We start from the raw sequence: 14203 nt of genomic DNA, 5'->3' as shown, positions 1-14203 counted from the left end.
TGGATAATATGAGCCGTGGGCGGGAACGGCGGAGAGGCGAGGTGATGCGGGCCCGCTGCCACAGCCACCACAAGCCTCCCCCGGCTGCCACGCCGAAGCGGCACTTGGCACCTGGCGATTACAGGCGCGGGGCCAGCACCACAAACTTGTGACGGCGAACACCGGCTCGACGACGACGCCTGGGTAGCACAGCACGTTTATTTCGGGACGTTCCGGTCGGGTGGGGCTTTGTTTTTGTTGTATGGTTTCTCGTTGTGAGTATTACTTATCCCACCGAGGTAAGAGACGGTGCTTTCTGCTGGGCCGTGCTTATTGGATTTAGCACTGTATGTCTGCGAGTTTACACCTATGTGCTTTATTTTGTTTTGTTTTCTCCTCCTCAACTCTGCCTTATCCCCCTCCTTTTTCTCCCCTTCACCCTGCTCTCAGCAACTCACACCCTGCTTCCTCCTTTCTCACCCTCTTCTCTTTGGCCCTGCCCCTTTGCCTTCTCTCTATACAGCACTCTCTTCTGCCATTCTCCTGCTGCTGCTTACAGGCCAGGTAATGGTCTGTGTAGGAAGCCCAGCTGATAAAGTGCATGGGGGCGTGTTTGTGCGGGTGTGCATAATCGTACCTTGCACTTGTGCTGCCTTGTACCTGCTCTTTTTAGGTCGAGCGTAGCAAAGGACCTATTGTCGGCGGTTTCGGGGGAATGTAAGACAGCGTTCGGCCACGCGCCTCTGCTGTCTCAGATTCCTCCTCGAGGGCGCGCACGGCGCCGTGCACATCCCCTGCCTCGCATTCGCAGCCTCTCTCAATCACACACAGCCACACTCACGCATGCGTGCACACACACATACATTCCGGCAGGCTGTTCACAACACATGCACACGCAGGCAGGCACACACAACACACACACACGAGCGCACACATACACACACACACCACACCTCCCCAGCCCCCCGCCGCCGACGCCGCCCCCACCCACACATGAGAGTACACACACAGACAATCCCCCCCCAACATAAAGACGACCCCCCCACATAAAGACGACCCCCGATCAACCCCACTCACCGCATCGCCGGACTCTGCAGCCTCCGCGGGGCTCTCCCTCGGGCATGGGAGCCCCGCGTCACCAGCACTGCTTTTCTGTCCAGGCACTCCGTGGGCGCGGGCTCCCGAAGACGGAAGTCCCGCCCCACGGCAGGTTTCGTTTTTGATCAGGTCTCGTTATTGCTAAAGGGGGCGGGCATTTTTGAAAAGAGCTTGTTTTCCGATCGCGATTGCTTGCTTTTTTTGCTTTAAGCTTGTTTAACTTCAGCGCGAGGCGCGCGCTGGTTCTTTTTTGTTGGATCCTTTATCTGCATTATAGAAAAAGAAATGGAACACCGACGCCCTCTTGTTGGCATTATATTTCCACAAACAGTTACACACATCGCAGTGTCACTGTATGTTGTAAACAATGCTGCGATGTTATTACATGTAAATACCGTGTTTTGTTGCATGTTACAGACACCACGCGGTTATTACATGTAGGCGCTGGGGTGTATTTCATGCTACACACACTGGGGTGTTATTGCATGCCACACACAAGCCGTAATGTTTTTACATGTAGCACACACTTCCTTTTATTGCATTATTTTTATTATTACTGAGGCTTTTTAAAGCGCGTTGCAGCGCATTACTCACGCCACGGCATTGTTAGCTGTGCGCACCGCTGGGTGTCGCAATATTATGTTCTACACGCCACAGGGGTATTTTTGTGTACAACATTTGTTGCATTTTATATAAATACAGTTATGTTTTTGTAAGAGTTTGCATGACGCATTAAATTGCACGTTGTGGTTCATAAGATATTTTTAAATTTGGTACACATTCGAATGCCATTGCATGCTGCACCCGTGTTTTACGCGCACACCGCAATGCCACTGCCTGTTCTACAAGCCGCCTTGTTACCCTATGCTACACAATACACACGGATAGAATAGTTCAGTGTACAAATGTACAATGTAATGTCATTGAATGTTCTTTTATGTTGAACACACCGTGATGCATTGTGTGCTCACGTTGTCCCAGATCCGGGCTGCAATAACTATGCATGAATGTGTGTATGTATGATACATATGCACGGATCACAACCCCCCCTTCCCCTTCTCACACACTTTGTAAGCAGGGGCAGGAAGTGCTCAGCCAGACGACGTTTACATATACAACCCTTTACAAACTCTGCATTTCATCCCGTCCTGCGCTGACTTTATTGTAAATGAGACAGGATACGTTTAGATTTGTTTTAAAAGGAAAGGGGTGCCCCGGTACTCTACTTAAGTTTGCTAAGTGCACCTTGGTACCCCTGCCCTCAGACATACTTCTATTTATGTATTTATTTATTTCTTTATTATGTGTTAAAAGCTCTAACATGACCATCACGGTATCGGAGCGCTGCACGGCGGTCGCAGTGCAGTTAAACCCCTGTTACTCGAAAGTATTACATGCACAACACTTTTCGACACGAACACACGTTGTGTCCGTCTGTGACACGTGTGTTGTGGGTCCCTAGCAAACAGACCCACGGTGCGTACTTACTGCGTACCTCTCTCACACATACATGTTACCAAGACACTCGGGGCTCCCAGCCCCCCTGTTGTGATAAATGTGTTTTATTGTCACATAAACAGCCCTTGAAACACTTCGAAAACCGGCGCCTCCGTTTGTACATGAAACACACAGTACTTGGTTTTATGCAGCGCACCCGAGTTTGTGTCCATGGATAAGGCGCGCATGTCCCAAAGAGCCACGCATGTTTTTAAGCACATGCTTAGTATCCTAATAATGACAGTTCGTAAGTAGAGTATTTCACTCCAAGATATAATGTGCACATGCTCGTGAAAACACCGTACACGCTTCTGGGTACACCCGGTCCTTTATGATAGCTGCACAACGAATCAGTGGGCACCAATTACACTCGCTGTGGTATGCAGCGGTCCGCCTCGCTGAGATTTAATATAGATTTTGTACAGCGAGTCCCACCACATTAACATTTTCAGGTAAGGCTTCTTAAAATGAGCACTGAGGAAGGGAAGGATTTCAGTTTTCTCGAATTTTACGTCGATTAAGAGGCCCTCTGCTGTGTCAAATTGGCCATCCATCCATTCACTGACTGATGGATTTGAGGAGGGTCTAGAAGACAAACGGCGCGTGATGTCTGGTTGAGTACAATGCTGGTTTCACTGGCTCTGTGGGCAAGACCGACCTTTAACACTCGGAGGCACAAAAACACTACGGGAGTCCAAACCACATTTATTATGTTATATGTGTATTTTAACACCTTAATTTCTTTCCTGATTCAATGCTTCCTCCTGCCTGGGATAACGGATCAAAAGCGTCAGCGTTTTGTTTACATTTAGGGACAGTGTTCTACTTTTGAGCATATTCTCATTTTATAAGCTTTTTGCTAAGTTCTTTCACTCTGGGACCAGAAAGTGGAAAAATGGCATTCGTTCACATATATGGATTTGTTCAGGACATTTTGAAACTTAAGGCCTACATAACTGCTTTGTAGGGAGCCGATAAAAGAACTAATGTAAAATTTATGAGCAAAACAGGAGACACAACAAATACAGGTTGTCAGGAATATATTTAATCAGGGACCAAGTGTGTTAATAACAAACATGTAAAAGATAATGATACACTGATGTGAGTCTGAACTTCTACAACTAGTACTGCAAATCAGGAGGGAGAATGTAAAACTGAGATTAATTTATGAAACCGGTTGTAATAACAACATCGAGGCGTAATGACATCCATATAGCGTTTACTACCCCTGACGAGCCGTTCAGTTGATTGGTTATTCGCTCATGCTGGCGTTTCTCACCATCCTTGGGGCGTTACCTCTGCTCGTTATTACCAGGATGTTTATTTTCCCTTGTACACAAACGTGCAGCACGGACACAAGGCTTATGTGATACTGTACACTGGTATTTATCTGGGTGCATCTGTCTCTCCCTAGAACCGATAATGACAAGCCACCTGACTACTTGTTATTCAGAGACGCTCGTGGTAAACCATTTTCATATGAAGTGCACAAAGGCTACAACTCCCACAATGCCTCATGTTGCAGAGTGCTTTAGTGGCTTAAAAGACAGACATGCAGTGTCAAAGTAAGCAAAGTATCAAATACACTTTGCAAATTACAGTTTTAGTGCTTTCTTATTCCTGTCTCTGGACAGTGCAGTTTTTAATGCCACCTTCCTCTTGTCCTTTTTAAAAGGTTGATAATTTCAGCCCTACCCTCGCTCTTGTGATTATGACTAATTACAGACTTTCAAAGCAATATAGAGAGTTAAAGAGCTGTATTTTTCTAACATGAGGAGGGCTGTAATCTAGAGTAAGAGCTGAGCTTTTACATAAATAAATGCAAAGGTAAATTTATATTTCACCGCAGCTGAATTGGAAGACACTAACGAAGGAGACATTACTAGCATAACTTGCATGTTCGGCCTCACTCTATCTATCTATCAATCGCCCTCACTCTGTCTGTCAATCGCCCTCACTCTGTCTGTCAATCGTCCTCACTCTGTCTGTCAATCGTCCTCACTCTGTCTGTCAATCGCCCTCACTCTGTCTGTCAATCGCCCTCACTCTGTCTGTCAATCGCCCTCACTCTGTCTGTCAATCGCCCTCACTCTGTCAATCGCCCTCACTCTGTCAATCGCCCTCACTCTGTCAATCGCCCTCACTCTGTCTATGAATCGCCCTCACTCTGTCTATGAATCGCCCTCACTCCGTCTATGAATCGCCCTCACTCCGTCTATGAATCGCCCTCACTCCGTCTATGAATCACCCTCACTCTGTCTATGAATCGCCCTCACTCTATCTATCTATCTCCCTCACTGTATCTATCGATTGCCCTCACTGTATCTATCTATCTATCGCCCTCACTCTATCTCCCTATCGCCCTCACTCTATCTCCCTCACTCTATCTATCTAGCGATCGCCCTCAATCTATCTATCTATCGATCGCCCTTTCTCTGTCTATCGCCCTCCCTCTATCTATCTAGCGCTCTCTATCTATCTATCGCTCTCTATCTATCGCTCTCTATCTATCTATCGCTCTCTATCTATCACATCACCACAGCATCTCTCAGGAGCACCACAGCATCACTCAGGGGCACCACAGCATCACTCAGGGGCACCACAGCATCACTCAGGGGCACCACAACATCACTGTGCGCTACCACAGCATCACTGAATGCCACAGCATCACTCGTTGCCACCACAACATCACTCAGTGCCACCACAGCATCAATCTGTGCAACCATTTACCAACAACTGGTTCAAATATGTTCTCTCAATGTTTCAAGCTTTATTACAAATGTCACAAAAAGATGTTAAGATTTCACTTCTGTTCTTGGATTTTTGTCACAATAAAAGACACTGAACATAATCTTCACAAAAGTTATTTACAAAATGTTAAGCTATTGCCATTATAAATTACAATAACTTTTATTTAAGAATTAATTATAACAAAATTTAAAAGCAATTGTTATTTGTAATATCAATACATCTAAGTCACGTAAATACAACACATATTGCAATACAAATGCTATAGGTGTCACATTTGCGAAAGCTAAAACTATTGGCATTGTAAATGACAAAGCTATTAATTTCGCTATTTTCAAAACCAACACAAATACAAAATTAGTAATTTACAATACCAATAGCTCAAACTTTCCTAATGCGAGACCTATTGCATTGCAAGTGCCTGTTTTAAATGGAAACGTGCACTGCTCCTACCCATGCTGCAATTTTGTTGTGTTAGTGAAACATAGCAAACGTCTTTTTACTCCAGAAAAGTCAAAAAGTCTGCACTGGCAGTTTTTCCTCATAGATCAATAAGATAAGAAGAGCGACACAGCAGGAAGAAAGTAATACAAACCACTACTAAGATATATATTGTGACAGTGCATACATTTTCAATGACTTTCCACGGGATGGCAGAATCGTATCAGATTGTTTCTGCTGGTGTGGGATGTGACAGTGACTTCTGCAGTGCCTCCAGGTCACAGAGCTGGCAGCAGCGTCATTGATGGCGTTGGGTTGCTTTTTCTTCTGTTGCTGTCCAAAACACACAGTTCCTGGTGCTGGTAGCAAATGAGCTTGAAGTCTTTGCTATTCCTGAAACTTCTTAAACAGGGGGCAAGCTCTACTTCAAGCCATTGGTGAAACTCAGAAAAAGAAGTTGTAGAAAGTTCAGTCCAGTCCTTTCACTGCCCAAGAGGCAGCCACTTCAGGTCAACACAGCAAAGAACAACACATCAAAGTGGTAGTCTCTTCTCACAGCTTTTCCAGCTCTTCTTCTTGGCAGGTTCCTTATTCCCAACGCGTTTTAAAGTTCTGGGGTCAGGGCCCCAATATTTATACCACTTTCCCCTCCAAAGTTCTGTTAGGATACATAAACCATTTCTGCCAGGTTCACTCCAGCAGGGGGAGACAGCTTTGTGGAAGGCAGCCACAGTCCATTCAGGTGCAAGTGACAGCGCCTCCCACTACTCTAAATGAAGCCAGGTGTATTCAGCCTGGCTATAAGTCACCCAGGAAAGGCAGGGCACACCTCACCCCCTCCTTTGTGTCTGTTAGTGTGAATGCACACGCCCTGCTCCTGTCACTCTGAACACAGACGGGGAATACCCAAAAGTCAGGGGCACACAGGATGGTTAAGCAAGAAAACACCCACTTTCTAGAAGTGGCATTTTCAAACAGACAGTATAAAAATCATCTTTACTAAAACATGTATCTTTAAATTCTGGTACCAGGAAGCCTAAACTCCGCTTCTCTATCTCGTCCAAATGTAAAGTTAGGCTTGTAAGAGCTTACAAAGCCACTCCCATGTTAGCCTATGGGACACATAGCCTTTCAATAGTGAAAATAAAGTTATCCGTATTTCACTATCATGACATGTTACACACACCAGTATATGTCTTACCTTAAACACACACTGCGCGCTGCCTATGGGGGTACCATGGCCCATCTGAGGGGTGCCTTACATGCATTGGTCGAAGTGGGAACTAAAAAGTAGGGGAACTGTGGGTGGAGAATCAGGGGGCGGGAATAACCGAAGATTTGCTCAGTGGGCGGAGTCAGGGGTGTGGCTAGAAATCGCGGAAATACAAATTTTTTGTATGTTTAGGATTTGACTGACCAGATATAGCTTATAACGTTATTTAATTCAAACAATGGATAAACATGTTTATTTGAGGTTTAATTCAGGAAAAAGCAAATACTCTTAGGGAATACAGGTTTATGTAAAGCGTGCAAAATATAAGCAGGAACAATGGCATGGGCGAAAATTCAGGATGGTGAGTGTAAAAATTCAGGACAAGGGGTTAAAATTCAGGACAAAAATTCAGGACAGGAGGTCAAAATTCAGGACAAAAAATCAGGGCAACAGGTATGCTTTGCAGACACGTCAGTGGATGTCATGCAATAGTATATAAATAAATAGACAAGGAACATAAGTACAAGGCACTTCTCTTACCCCGTCACCGCTCCTTCCCTGTCATTTCCCCTGCCTCGTCACCACTCCTGCCCGTTCACAGCTCCTGCCCATTCACTGCTCCTGCCCATTCACTGCTCCTGCCCGTTCACTGCTCCTGCCCGTTCACTGCTCCTGCTCGTTCACTGCTCCTACCCATTCACCACTCCTGCTCGTGCCTAATCACTGCTCCTGCCCAATCACTGCTCCCACCCACTCACTGCTCCCGCCCAGTCACTTCTCCTGCCCCGTCACTTTCCTGCCCCGTCACATCTCCTGCCCAGTCACATCTCCTGCCCCGTCACATCTCCTGCCCCGTCACTTCTCCTGCCCATCACTTCCCCTGCCCATCACTGCTCCTGTCCCATCAGCGCTCCTGCCCCGTCACCTCTCCTGCCCCGTCACCTCTCCTGCCCCGTCACCTCTCCTGCCCCGTCACTTCTCCTGCCCATCACGTTCCCTGCCCATCACTGCTCCTGCCCCGTCAGCGCTCCTGCCCCATCACTTCTCCTGCCCCATCCCTTCTCCTGCCCCTGTCACTTCTCCTACCCCGTCCACTGCTCCTGCCCTGTCCACTGCTCCTACCCCGTCCAGTGCTCCTGCCCCGTCCAGTGCTCCTGCCCCGTTCACTGCTCCTGCCCCGTTCACTGCTCCTGCCCCGTTCACTGCTCCTGCCCCGTTCACCGCTCCTGCCCCGTTCACCTCTCCTGCCCCGTTCAACGCTCCTACCCATTCACCGCACCTACCCATTCACCGTTCCTGCCCTGTCACTTCCTCTGCCCCGTCACTTCTCCTGCCCCGTCACTTCTCCTGTCCCGTCACTTCTCCTGTCCCGTCACTTTTCCTGCCTCGTCACTGTTCCTGCCCCATCACCGCTCCTGCCCGTTCACTGCTCCTGCCGTTTACTGCTCCTGCCCGGTCACCACTCCTGCCCGATCACCACTCCTACCCGTTCAAAACTCCTGCCCCGTTCACTGCTCCTGCCCCGTTCACTGCTCCTGCCCCGTTCACTTCTCCTGCCCCGTTCACTTCTCCTGCCCTGTCACTTAACCTGCCCATTACTTCTCCTTCCTGGTCACCTCTCCCGCCCCATCACCTCTCCTTTCCTGTCTCCGCTTTTGTCCCTTCATTGCTCCTGCCCAGTTGACTCTGTGTATAACATTGACAAATTTCACATGGTGGCATAAGTTCCCCACAGTACTCTGTCTGGGGAAAGCTCCTCTGTAATCACTAACTCTGCATAATATGCTTGTCATTCGAAAGGGGATAATCGGCCTCAATCAGAATGACAATGGGCCTGCCCTCAATCTGTGGGAGCTCAGGGAGGGGCTGCTGCAGCCTCTGGAGTTCAACACAGAAGTGCGAGCCGCCTCTTACTTTAAGCTGAAAGAAAAAGTTATCGTTTTTAAGTTGGACTATTCTTGCCGTCCCGGGATGCTTTTTTGAAAGAAAGAAGTAGGAGAACGTACTGAAATAATTTTTACAAGTAGGGGCACGCCGTGCCCTTCCCATCCCACCCACTTCTACCACTGCTTACATGTAAGAAAAGGGAGGATTAGGGCCTGGCATGTGGGTGAACTTGGCAGGTCAAGAGGGCAGTTTACAACTGCGCACACAAACACTGTAGTGGCAGGTCTGAGATACCTTTACTAGGCTACTCCAGTGGGTGGCACAACCAGTGCTGCAAGCCCACTAGTAGCATTTGATTTAAAAGTCCTGGAACACTCAGTGCACTTTACTAGGGACTTAATAGTAAATCAAATATGCCTATCATAGAACACCAATCCATAACCCCAATTTCTAGTAGGAGCACTTGCACTTTAACATTGAACCAGAGTGAGAAAGTGCACAGAGACACTAAAACAGGGGAAACACGCCAAAAGTTGCCCGGTCTAACACTCACCTGTTGCGTGGACTGACTTTCTGGGCCTCATTTACAATATGTTGAGGCATGGCAGCACAGCAAGTCTTCTTGCTGTGCTACAGTGCTTCAATAGAAAAGGGCATGAATGTGTTGTATCTACAAGACCGGGCGCATTCCTGTCCTTTTCCCCAGCGCTGGTGCGTCAATACAGGCATCCTTGCACCATGGTTCAAGCGTGTCTGCATTGTAGGGGTGATTGTTTTTGTACAGGAAAGGACACATTCCGGCAGAAAAAATATCACAAGAGGTGTTTTCCTCTTTCAATGTGTGCTGCAGAATGCAGCACCCATAAAAAAAGGAAAAATGTGAAAAAATAAAGGTATTTCTCCTCGTTGCACCTCCCTTACGCCTCCCGTGGGGAGGCTTAGGAATCTCACGCACTCCCAGGTTTACAAAACCATGTCAAACTGGGAATGCGTCAAGTTCCATAAATGTTGCGTTCACGAAGAGTAATGCGTGAAAGGGGGCCATATTTACAAGGACATGAAAAGACACGCAAGGTGGCTTTACGTGGCATTGTAAATATGGGCAGGCACACTGTGCCGCTGGTGCATCCAAAAAAGTGATGCACCGGCGGTGCAATGGGCTTGTAAATAAGTCCCTCTATTTTTTAATGATTTCTCCTTTGTTCGACGCGTAATAGCATGCCATCTTGTTTTATATATTCGTTTTGGTAATTTGTGCAGCATTTATATTTTAAGAATTAGTATTCCCCCAATGCAGCATTCATTACGCAAGCTTTGTCAGGACACACAAAGCAACGACTTCTTTTTTGTAGACCTCAGCAATAAGAATTTCAACTTTCTATTCTGTATAGCACCTGTCATTTTCTTCCCATCACTGCCAGCCAGTGCCTGGACCCGAGGCGTCTGAAAGTCCTGGTTCTCAGCATAATTTATTTGTGCTGGTCATTTCGCTAGTCATGTTCTCTGAGAGGAGGTTCATCTCTGTTGCATGATGTCATTAATGCAAGCAGATCTACAGTCGTTATTGAAATGTGATGCATAGTCAGGGCCACTGGAATTGTGCAGCAGGGGAGAGCCAAATTATGTGGCAAGGTTGAGTAAATTATGTGGCTGAAAAGCCACATTATGCGGCATAATGAGGCGCATTTTAAAATAGTATTACTTCATTTTTCTGTCATTTTTAAACTTGATACTGTCTGGGCTCTGGTTGCACCCCATTAGTACCAATTTAACACCCAAATGTAACAATAATAATGCCCAGGTGCCTCTACATCAGGGGAGCCACACCTATTTCGGACGTGCCGGCCAGCCCATGGGGTTTGGAGTGACAACGTGTGATGCTGCAGCCACCTGCCAATATGGGCACCAGGGATTGAGCCTAGGGTGTGCAGCGACCCAGAAGCAGTTTTAAGTGCTTCCGGGTCGCCTCCAATCCAGTCTGCACCAGACACCACCCATAAGAGAGGCTGTGGAGAGGTGAGGCAGTCTCTTTTCCGCTCACTGTTCCGCCGACGACGCTGCTGATCCCCCCGTCTGGGGTACTAGTTCAACACGTTTTTTTTCTTCCTTTGTGTGCTGTGTGTCTGTTTTCTTCTTTCTCCTCACTGCAGGTTGTCTTCACAGTGTCGGCACGCCTGCTGAGCTCTGCATCGGTTCAGCTAGTTTTGCATCTGGCCATGATGCTGGGAGCCACATGGGCTTGGGTTGCTACTCGTATGTTCCATGCTGCAATTCTTACGGTGGAGACTGGCGCAGAAGCCAAGGTAAGGGGGCAGAGAATTGCGAGGGTTATATTAGTGTAGTGGTGGAACATGCAGGCTCATTCCTGTTTTTTGTTTACACAGGTTGTTTTGCTCTGTTCAAGATTTTGAGATTGCTTTGCTGAAAGGTCAGCATTGGTTTTGCAGAGGTCCTTTTCCATTGCTGTTTGTGGTTACTGTAGAGTCGCGCTCTAGTCTTCGCGGGTTGCGTCATGACGCAACACGCGAAGACGCCAGTCACGGAGCGAGTGCGCATGCGCGCCAGTTGAGTGTCGGCGCGAAAGGACGCTCGGCGCTCTTCCTGCGAGAGGAGTTATAAATAAAGCGTTCTCCCCCCCCCCATAAGCCTGGGTATGCCTCCTTATTGCTCCACACAATTGGAGCAACATTATAGTGGCGACGAGGAGTGGGATCTCCCACACAAAAAAAAATGAGAATAAAGGAGGGACAGCAGCAGATAAAGGGGCACAACCTCCCTTACTGACCCACCTTGTGGCGGTACAACAAAGGAACATGAAAATGTGGCTGGTTAACTGACAGTTAACACAGGCTCAGTTGCGCACAACTCTAGTGAATTCTATTGATCAAACTTTGTTTTGAACGTTTAAGCACATATTTTTATTCATATGTTTTTTGCTAATCAATCAAACTTTTTCAACACGACATTCTGTACTTATACATTTACACGTGAATTTCCATTTGCAAAACAAAATCAAACGTTTATATACATTGAAAAAACATTAAATTTTCTTGTGTGCATCGTAGTTCGCCCAATGCATTTTGGGACAAAAGTAGGGTCCCTTCGTCAGGGGAAATGATTTACACACAAGTAAATGTGTTTCTTATGAACTTCGCTTCTTCTAGGTCCAAAAACAACTGCATATACTTCAGGTACATGCGTTCCGTAGACCCTTTCTCACTTCAAAGCGTGATCGTTTTTCGATACCGTTTTTATCAGAGAGCGCAGCTCACCAAACAATCCACAAGGTAATCTTCCGACATTCGGAGTCTCCCGCGTTTGTCATGTTACTTTGTAGAGTATTTGGGTATACTCAATCAGTCGCAGCACACAGATCATAATATTAGGTTCAGATTTAGTTAAAACTACTGAATAAAATAGGAGTGCTCGGTGCACAACTGTTCATCTCTTAACGGTACAACAAAGGAAGACACGACGGCCAGGAGTTGCTGGAGGAGCAGGGAGAGCACGGCAGAAGTGCAAAAGAGAGGTGAGCACCCACCAAGTGCACCAGTGCCAGAAGGAGGCAGCAGCCGGGAGGAGAGACACGGTAGGGGATTGATAAGACCCCACAGAGGCCCTGGCGGAACTGGAGGACCGCAGAGAAGGGGGTGCAGAAGAACCCGACACAAGGTGGGAACGCAAGCGCACCGGGCAGCCCAAGGAACCAGGGAGCGGAACCGGAAGAGCAGGCCAGGTTGAGCACGCAGGCATCATCGCTTACAGCGCCGATCCCATTCTTGCCCTAACCCGGGGAACCCCAGATGAAATGGGAAGACTGGAGGGACTATTTCAAAAATTATCTTGAGGCCCGAGAAGATGAAAATGGGCAAGCCTTCCCCAGTGCTAGGAGGAGGAGGATCCTCCTGCACAACCTAGGCCCGGAAGGGATAAGAGTATTCACTAACTTGGTGCCCATGCCCGACCACAAGCGGACGTCAACGTCTTTAAGCATGCCATAGAGGATCTGGACAATCACTACCGTCCAGCGGTGTGTTTCCATTGATCGCTACAACTTCCAGCAGAGGAAGCAAGAAGCGGGTGAATCCATAGACGACTATGTCGCAGCTTTGAGAAGGTTGGCGATAACTTGCAAGTACGGGGCCCTCCAGGACGACTTCATAAAAGATCAAATCCTTATGCACACGACCAATAAGACTGTACAAGATAAATTGTGGGCACACGGAGAAGCGATGCTGAAGGAGGTCATAGCGATGGTAAAGAAAGCAGAGTTATCGAAACAATGTGCCGAAGCAGCGAAAAGGGAGACCGCCCAGAGGACCATGGTGAACAGAGTGGAAGATTCGGAACCCTCAGGAAGGTACAAAACGGCGCCCGGAGAAAGTAAAGGATCAAACAGATGGGCGGGAAAACACAGACAGACAGGAAAACAGGCAACGGAAAGCAAGACCGCGTGCTACAGATGCGGAAGTACGACACACTCAGCCCAAGATAAACGATGCCCGGTGTTCAGGGCAAAATGCATGTTCTGTGGCCTAATAGGTCATTATGAAAAGGTGTGTCGCAGGAAAGTTAAGAGACCGGTGGTGAAGTACGTAGCACAAGACCAACCAGAAGGAGAAGAGGATGAGCTGGAAGAAGATGACCTGGTGTTGTGCATAGAGGAACAAGTGTTGGGAATAGACAACAAACGTTCTCGTAAACCACAATGTGACATGCTGATAGGAGGAGTGCAGATCAAGATTGTAATAGACTCAGGATCCCCGTACACTATAGTCCAGAGATCGGTATGAGAGGAAGAGTTCGAGCCCAGCCTAGGACCCAGATTAGAACCTCCAGACATACGGCCGGTGTCGTACACAAACAACCCCATCAACATGGTGGGGTATAGGACTCTAATGTTCGAATTCAGAGGAAGAACAGCGGAGTGCAAGCTGTACGTAGCGGAGAAGGGTCCATCGGTGTTAGGATGGATGGATGAAGGGGACCTGGGGATAAAACTGGACCCGGGGGGAGACATACAAGTGTTGATGACACCATGAATGCTGGCCGGACCTGGAAAAGATGAAAAAGGACTTCCCGAAGGTGTTCGGAGGGAAGGTCGGCAAACTGGAGAAGTTCACACACAAAATCCTGCTCAAGGAGAACTACAAACCAGTGTCCCACATGGTGAGGAATGTCCCCCTAGCAGTAAAGGAAGCGGTGCAACAAGAACTGCGTAGACTGGACGAGCAGGGAATAATCGAACCCATAGACAGTTCGTAGTGTCTGGCACCTTTGGTCGTGGCGAGAAAACCAAATGGCAAGGTGCGTCTGTGTGGACCTTCGAGAACTGAATAA

The sequence above is a fragment of the Lissotriton vulgaris genome, chromosome 9 (assembly GCF_964263255.1).
Source record: "Lissotriton vulgaris chromosome 9, aLisVul1.2, whole genome shotgun sequence".
NCBI classification, from domain to species: Eukaryota; Metazoa; Chordata; class Amphibia; order Caudata; family Salamandridae; genus Lissotriton; species Lissotriton vulgaris.
The sequence above is the reverse complement of the archived record's forward strand: the minus strand, read 5'-3'. Positions refer to the sequence as shown.